Genomic DNA, 9,053 nt, shown 5'->3' on the forward strand with positions numbered 1-9,053 from the left:
TCTACGACTTGGATAATATTTATATTTCCGATACGATCCATATTTCCGTTTCCGGCAATATCATCGTTTCCGGAGTATTCATTTCTTGCTTGTGACGATCTCAGCTCCCACTGAAACCAAGATCCGTCGATTCTGAATATCCATAGATAGAGCATTTAATGCCATTAAATACTTGATCCGTTTACGTACTATTTGTGTGACCCTACGGGTTCAGTCAAGAGTAAGCTGTGGATTAATATCATTAATTCCACTTGAACTGAAGCGGCCTATAGCTAGGCATTCAACTCACTTGATCTCACTGAATTATTAACTTGTTAATTAATACTGAACCGCATTTATTAGACTTAACATTGAATGCATACTTGGACCAAGGGCATTATTTCCTTCAGTCTCCCACTTCTCCTTAGGGACAAGTGTGCATTTCCTAATTCCTTCGTCGCTCGATGCTTGCTCTTGAACATAAGGTAAGAGTTGTCATCCTTATTATGTCCAGAGGTGTTTCTCGGTTTCAGAGTTCAACTGATCAAATAAACAGATAATCATAGCCTATGATTCATCCGGGCACGGCCATGCATTTCACAGTTTCTAGCTCTCCGAGTGGCCTTGTACAACTTTTAAGCATCTCATCCCGATTTATGGGAGGACAATCCCAATCTTGCGATCTTGAGATTAGACTTCGTTTGATAGGTGATTACCTGAGCGTTGCCTTTATAGCCTCCTTTTACGGTGCGACGGTTGGTCAACGTCAAAGCAACCAGTTCTCAAACAAGTAATCTCAAATCACTCAGGTATTGAGGATTTAGTGTCTAATAATTTTAATGAAATTTACTTATGACAGATTTTCATCTCTTACAGTAAAGTTTCATAGGTCTTGTCCGATACTAGTCTTCCCAAAGTAAGTATCTATGAAAATGATTATGACATTGCCATGTCCACATAGTTCAAGAAACAGAACTACTATTCATCTTGCATTCTAGTCGTCTAACGTTTTCTATGCGTCCAATTTTATAGAAAATTCCGACTAGGGACCATTTTCAACCTTTGACATTCAAGTTCACTTGATAGACATTTCTTAGTCACAGGACTGGTCCTGGCAGTCTATCTTGAATATATCGTCAAATTGAAGGGACTCATCATTTAATACTAAACCAAGATTAAATGGAATATGAAAATTCATTTCATATATGATAAATGTTCAACCCCAATGTTTTACCACCATGGGCCTCAAACCCATCTTCTAAAACAGTTCATGGAATTCAAAGCTATGCTTGATTTCCAGTGCTACAATGTGAGTGTTGTTTCTCACTTGTTGCATAGGTTTAGTTATCATGCTTTGCCAATCTTAATATCCTTTTCATCGAATGTTCTTCGAGATAGATGAGAAGATCTTTTGAGTATGTTTATTTTGTGATCTAGTCTTTTCTTGCTTCAAGAGTGGTTCTACGCATTTTTTCAATGAAGAACCATCAAGCCAGCAGACATGTGATCTACCCAAGTTCAGTGAAGAACTCTTTAACATAAACAACCCTGTTTTATTGCTTCTTAGGCAATAAGTACTTTTACTTCAACTTTATAGGTTGCTAGTGATGCTTTGTTTGGAATTACTTATCCAAGCAGTTCACACATATGTGGAATACTTTCCAGCTGTATCTTAGAACATAGAAATTAATATTTTAATATCCCACGCAACAACTCATGGTCTCCAATCCATGTTGCCATTTCAAAACACGATGCTCTATAGCTCGTCCTTATCAATGGTTAACTCCAAAGGGTCTTGCTTGATCCTTTGCCAGTGTTTATGCGTGTAGCATCAATATTTAGCATATCTTTATTTCCTTGAATCAAGAACTATTCCTATGTACCTTTTCAAGTACCATAAGTATTCTTGATCTCAATCTAGTTGATCTTCACTTAGATCAATAGAGATTGGTATATGTTCGTCATGCCTAAAGTCATACGATACGTTTTTGGCGATCCTCATATTATATCATACATGATAAATTCTTTTGCAGAATAATTCCCAATTGAATTCTATTCATGTAACTTTAGCTTATCTAGTTTCAGTAGATACTAAATTCAGCTAAATTCTTTGACATATAATATAGGTTAAGAATCTCATTTAGACTCTTTGATGTTTAACTTAGTAAATGCTTATACATAGTTCAAACATCCTTTACTTAGATTTATTCACATGGGTCGAATATCTCCAATGGAGACTTTCGTGTTTGATTTAGTAAATGCCATTACTTAATCCAAAACAATATCATAAGATCTTTGTAAATAGATCTTAATACCCAGTATGTACTAAGTTTCGCCATGGTCCATCATTGATGAATAATCTCAAATCTAAGTCATTAGCATTTTAATGTTATTTTACACTAGAGAGATATGTGTGTGATACACATAGGACCAATTAAGTTTTTATGTACTCCCACTAAACTTCTTATATATCTATAAGAATCATGTATATTTTATGAAACTAAAATACTTATTAGCTTCATTAAAATATAATTCAAATTCCCAATTGCTTGCTTAAATCTGTACTTAGATTTTATAAGCTAGCTTTCTCTTTCAAGCATTTATTTGGATCCACAAATCCTATGACATACCATGTACATAGTTTATTCCAACATTTGATTGAGGAATACGTTTTGTCATCCAATTGCTATATGTACCAATATGCAATCATTGCTTGAATTATAGACTTGAGCATTACGATTATGCATGAGGTTTCAACACAATTCACACCATGAATTTGCTTGTAACCTTTAGCAACTAATCTCGCTTTGTGTGTGAACACAATTTCATGTTTGATGGTTTTTATCCTTAAAACAAACATGCAACCAATAGGTGTGAACCTATTCTTGCAAATCAACAAAATTTCAATTTTGTCATCAAAACATTGAGTATGTTTTATGGCCTCTAACCATTTAAAACATTTGAGTCTATATATGGCCTCTAACCATTTTAGGGAATCTAGGTTTTGTCATAGCTTTCTTACAGGTCACAAACTTATTAATCTACATGATAATAGTTTGACTGCAGGTTGTAGGTTTCTTCGCTATCTAATAGAAGAATCGCATAGCTTCAGTGACCGAACTCTATGCCTAATTGGGTATAGAACATCAAACAATAGAATATCAATAGCCACTTAAAAGTCCTTTGAATATTCTGTTCTCCTTGAAGCACTTGTAAAGTCTTCTAAGAGATGTCTATTCTTTAAAAGCCACTTCTAAAGTCCTTAAAGAATAAGTGTTCGGATTTTCTAAAGAACTTCGAAAAGCCTCCGGATTGTCCGTTTATGTTTGTTGTTCGCCTCGAAGACTTTCGAGGTCTATTTTCTCCCACTTGTCATTTTGGAAACGAATCTCCAAAAGGACATTATTTCGAGCAAACAAACATTATATTCTCAAAAATTCGTGGTAGAAACAATACCCTTGTGTCTCATTTGAATAAATCACAATGAAAACATATATCTATACTTGGGTCTTAGTTTGTTGAATAACAAACACTAAGCTCCCACTGAGTTTTGCAACTCTCTAGATATATTTTATGAAAAGTTATTCTGAAATTACTTTTCAATAGCTTTGACGAATTTGGTTTAGTTTGGTGGTAGTTGAGCATTTTGTTTTATAAATTATAGGAAAAGTCTTTATGATCCATCATTGATCGAATCAAGTACTAATTGACTTCGATTATTCCAACTAAGATATGCCATATCTTATGGACCTAGATTGTGAAATTACAACACACAATCATTGATGATTATATTTGGTCTCAAGTAATCATCAACATGATCTAACCTAGATCTTTATGATTTCTTGCCAAGTGGATTTTATACTTCTGAATCTTTGAACTAGCCAAACAGATTCAACTTATATCACATTTGAGTAAATAAACCTATATTCACTCAAATCCATGTGAAATAATAAAGTCATAAAACCTTTCTTTAGCTTTGAACTCTATCGTCTAGGCGTTCTAACAATAGTTCATATTCTTTGTTACTTTCAACAAGTAAGACTAGCTTGTCTTAAGTTGATCTAGAAATCAACAAACTTTCAAAAGTCCATTAAAATAGAGCTTGTGAATGTTAACTTGTTGACATGGTCTAAGAAACAATGCCAAAGATTAGTGGAACTCAAATCAAGGGTTTGATTTGAACCTAGTAAAGTTTTTATTGTTAAAGAGTTGTTTGTTTTAATCAAGCAAATTGACTCAACCCGTAAATGACCATTTCATTCAAATAAACAAACAAACAAGAATTGTTTTTGTTCTTCTGAATGTGAGTCTTTTTGTGTTTGAAGCAGAAATTTAGGTATGTTGATTATGGAACAGAATAGCCATTAAGTTCCAGCCTTTAAAGGACTTAAAACAAACTAGATGACCCTACAACTAATGTAGCATTGCCATGCTTCATTTCCCACTTGTAGGTCATTAGTGTAGCCTAGCTTCCATTGTTTGAGTTATTACCGAAGTAAGAACCTCAAGCGGTATATGATACCAAGGAAGTTTGATTGCTAGGTCACTTCTCTTTAAACATAAACTTATAGGTAGAAACGGAATCGTAAATTCCTTTCATTTGTTCCTTGTTTTCCTATTTCTTGTACCCTTTCTTATAGTCTTAAGAATTGAATTCTATAGTGTTGACTTTTATACTTTGTTAGACATGTCCGATGTCATTCCAACAGAGTTCTTACCATTTTATTTATGTTGAATATTCTGTTTCAACTAGATGATCTTACCAGAAGCTTCTAAAGTTCTCTAAGCATCAATCTATTCGAATGTCTAGGGACTAGACTCATTCGAGAAATAAATGGACAAAGATATTAGGTTGTTAACCATTGGTAAGGCTGAGCGTTTAAACTCAATGCTTTATGATCTCAACTACATTGTATTTTGAATTCACAAGCACCAATTGGTTTGCCATTCGATTTTGATATTCGAAAACAACCATAAAAGTCGATATAAGAAACGTACATTTTAAATTGCTCATTTTCTCTCATTTCCGTGAATCGTTCTTGGATTCACTACCAATCGAGGAAATTTACTGTTACCTTTCTAAAAGGATTTATTGCAGTGCAAGATATTTAATTATAAACAATAATTAAAACATACATTGAAGCATGCAAAGTCTAAACATTTATCATGAATAATAACTTGAAAAGCAATCATGCAATTTAAACAAGTTATTAGCATTTTATTCGAATTTATTGTTCCGGCAGGTGTGAATAAAATGATTCCAAGACCCTAAAATCATTGAAGAATTAAGCACAGTTTGTCGACTCAATCCTAAAACATTTTAGGTAAGAAAAAACCTTTTGCTAATAGTCTAGAAACTATTCTTGGTTGATAGGTACGTCTAAGAGCTTATTAGGTAAATCTATCGATTTTGCCACGACATAAAAGGACTCCTTACTTATATCGTTGAGTTTCACCAAAACTAACATGTACTCACAATTATTTGTGTACCTTGCCCCTTTAGGACCAATAAGTAACACCTCGCTGAGCGAAAACTATTACTAGATTGATGTAAAGGATATCCAAGCAAGTGTATATTTTGGCATGGCACCTTTTAACTCAATTTTTAAGTTTGGAACTTAAGGCTCTTACTATGTTGGTTAGATTTTAAGTGAACTAAAATCCTTAATCATGCAACATAATCAAGCCACAATCTCATGCATTATTAAGACATATTTAAAGCAATAAATAACTTAAAGCATGCATAAGATAAATGTGATCTAGTATGGCCCGACTTCATCTTGAAGCTTCAACTTCAAAGTCCGTCTTGAAAATCTCCGTGGGAGGCACCATTTTCTTCAAATAGGATAAGCTATAATTAAAACTAATTACAAATATTTGATGGTACGCAGACCATATTTGAATTGAAAAACAACTTTGGTACTTTAGACCAATTACATTCAAATTAATGGTACGCAGACCATATTTTCTATCCTATTTGGGCCATACTAGTCACTTCATAACCTGCAAAACAGTACATATACAATATATACCATTCACCCATTCATTATCATGAATGGCCCACATAGCTGGTTAGTAAAACACATTATGCATCACATAAACATTTGCAGCAATTAATCAAGGGCACCAATAATCTACAAATTATTCAGTCCTTATTAATTCTAATCAAGTTGTTTTAACCTTAAGGATTTGTAGACCTAATCAAGAGTATATGACTAAAAGGGCTCCCACTTAAACCAATAAATTCATATGCTTTACTAATTTTAAACATAAAAATGTATTTCTAGTCTAACCGGAAACATACAAATTTAATTAAAATTTAAAGCTCATATAAATTTATAATTGAATCCATAAATTTAATTTAATTTCAGTCGTATTTAAATTAATTCATGATTTTAATTTTAGTAAAATAATTAGAATAAATAAAATTTATTATAATTACAATATTCAAAATTAAAATCCAAGAAAATAATTTAAATTATTAATTTTAAAATTAATTAAAATTACGTAAACTGAAAATCTCAAATTAAAATTTCAAAACGATCTAATCGCAACGCAACAATCCCACGCAACGCACGCCCATGGGCTACACGCATACAGCCATTGCTGGCCATGTGCCCGCAGCCCATGCGCTGCGTCGCATTGCTACTGCTCACCATCGCAAGGCATCAATCGAACACGCGAGCTGGTGCTAGCCGCGCGCGCCAGCGCTCGATGCACGCGAGCCATCGCTCGCTGCGCTCGCTTGCCAGCGCTTGATCCATGCGAGCCATCGCTCGCTGCGCGCCTGCCTTTCCCGCACGCGAGCTTGCGCTCATCGCACGAGGCAGCAGTATGCGAGCTGGCGCTCGCTGCGCGCGAGCCATCGACGCTGTGCGTAGCGCTCGTGGCACGCGAGCTTGCGCTCGCTGCGCGCGAGGCTCCGCATGCTTGCCCACACGCGACTGCACGTGCCTTGCTCTCGCCCCTGCCCATGCGCCCATTGCTCACAGCCCACGACACAAGGCAGGGCTGCTGCCTTGTGCTCGTGCACCATGCCCTTGCTCGCTGCATTCGTACCGCATGGGCGACGAGCTCCCTTGCTCGTCGTCGCATGCCCGCACTATACAACACCTCTTAAGGGTAACACGTAGCGTCCAAAGTTATATGAGCGAATCGCATAAAAATTAAAAATTTATATTCAAAATTAATGACAAATTAATAAATAATATTAATTTCATAATTTTAGGGCGAAAAATCGAAAATTTATTATTTAATTGATTTCCGATTAACATGGATTCAAGTCTAGGTCATAAAAATTAAAAATTTAACATAAATTTACAATTTTTATGGTGGTTTTTAATCATAGGTATCTAATTAAATTATAACTAATTATGAAAATCAAATTAATTCTAAATTATTCCAATTTTCAACAAATTAATCATAATTACAAATTAGATTGAATAATTAACAAGGCTAGGCATTCAAACTTGTTAAACATATACAGTAGGTCAATCAAAAATTCAAGATTTATCAACAAGAATCGCAAATATTTAATTTAACATCTTAAATTTACGAAATTTTGCATTCGAAAAACTAAAACCTCCGAAAAGTCATAGTTAGGCTTCGAATTTGAGAATTCTGGGTTCGGCCGAAAAATACTCTTTTTGTCAAAATTTTAGAATGCCTTTTACATGCGGAATTGACACAAAAATCACTCGATTTGGATGAGTAACGAAGAAACTGCCGAAAAACTGCGTACGTATAATTAAATAAACGCAATTTGCAATTAATTAACAATTACGAAAATTAATCACCCCTTTTAATTCTTGCAAATTTGTAATATTTAACCATGTTTATGCAATTTAGATTATGAAAATAATAAGAGGCTCGTGATACCACTGTTAGGTTATGATACATATGACAATACATAAATCATGCGGAAAAACCATAAAGCCAGGAAAGCATATTATTTACACATAATCATTTAGCATAATATAGATGCATACACTTTGTAGCGTGCCTTCCCTAGCTGCGCCCGAACCGAACAAGAACAAATCTTTAGGACTCCAAGTGTCGTCCCTCCGTAGATAGTCCACAGTACGTCCGGATCCGCCTCAAGATTGACTAACTAGAATCGCCCTTAAGGTGCTTAGGAATTTTCGGCTATTAGTGCAAGAGTGTGGCTGAATTTTCTTTCAAAAAACTTACCCTTTGAATACTTCAATCGTGCGTATAAATTATGACCCTAGGCCCTTATTTATAGAGGTTTGAAAAGGGAATTGGAATCCTAGTAGGATACGATTTAATTAAACTTAGAATCCTACAAGGACTCTAATTAATTAAATAATCCTAATAGGAATAGGAATTTAATCATACATCAAATCCTAATAGTTTTAGGAATTATGCATGGACACAAACACACACACGAGCATGACCCACAAGCATGCAGGCCATGCCTGCGCACAGCCCACACGCCCACGAAGCCCATGCGAGCTACCGCAGCCCACGAGGCTGCCATGGCCTTAGCTGTGCGCTGGGCCTGCCTTGCGGTAGGCCTGCCGCAGCCTTGGGCTGTGTTGTGGCGCGCCATTGCTTGCTGGGCGATGGCCTGGCTTCGTGTTGGGCCTTCGTCCGGCAGGCCTCGTCCGATGCTTATTCGTACGATACGCTTCCGATAAAATTCCCGGTTTCGGAATTCATTTCCGATACGAACAATATTTAATATTTCCGATTCCGGAATTAATTTCCGTTTCGAACAAATATTTAATATTTCCGTTTCCGGAATTATTTTCCGATTCCGATAATATTTCTGATTCTGACAATATTTTCGTTTCCGGCAATATTTCCGATTGGATAATATTTATATTTCCGATACGATCCATATTTCCGTTTCCGGCAATATCATCGTTTCCGGAGTATTCATTTCTTGCTTGTGACGATCTCAGCTCCCACTGAAACCAAGATCCGTCGATTCCGAATATCCATAGATAGAGCATTTAATGCCATTAAATACTTGATCCGTTTACGTACTATTTGTGTGACCCTACGGGTTCAGTCAAGAGTAAGCTGTGGATTAATATCATTAATTCCAC

Source organism: Spinacia oleracea, chromosome 4 (assembly GCF_020520425.1).
Source record: "Spinacia oleracea cultivar Varoflay chromosome 4, BTI_SOV_V1, whole genome shotgun sequence".
In the NCBI taxonomy this organism is placed as follows: Eukaryota; Viridiplantae; Streptophyta; class Magnoliopsida; order Caryophyllales; family Amaranthaceae; genus Spinacia; species Spinacia oleracea.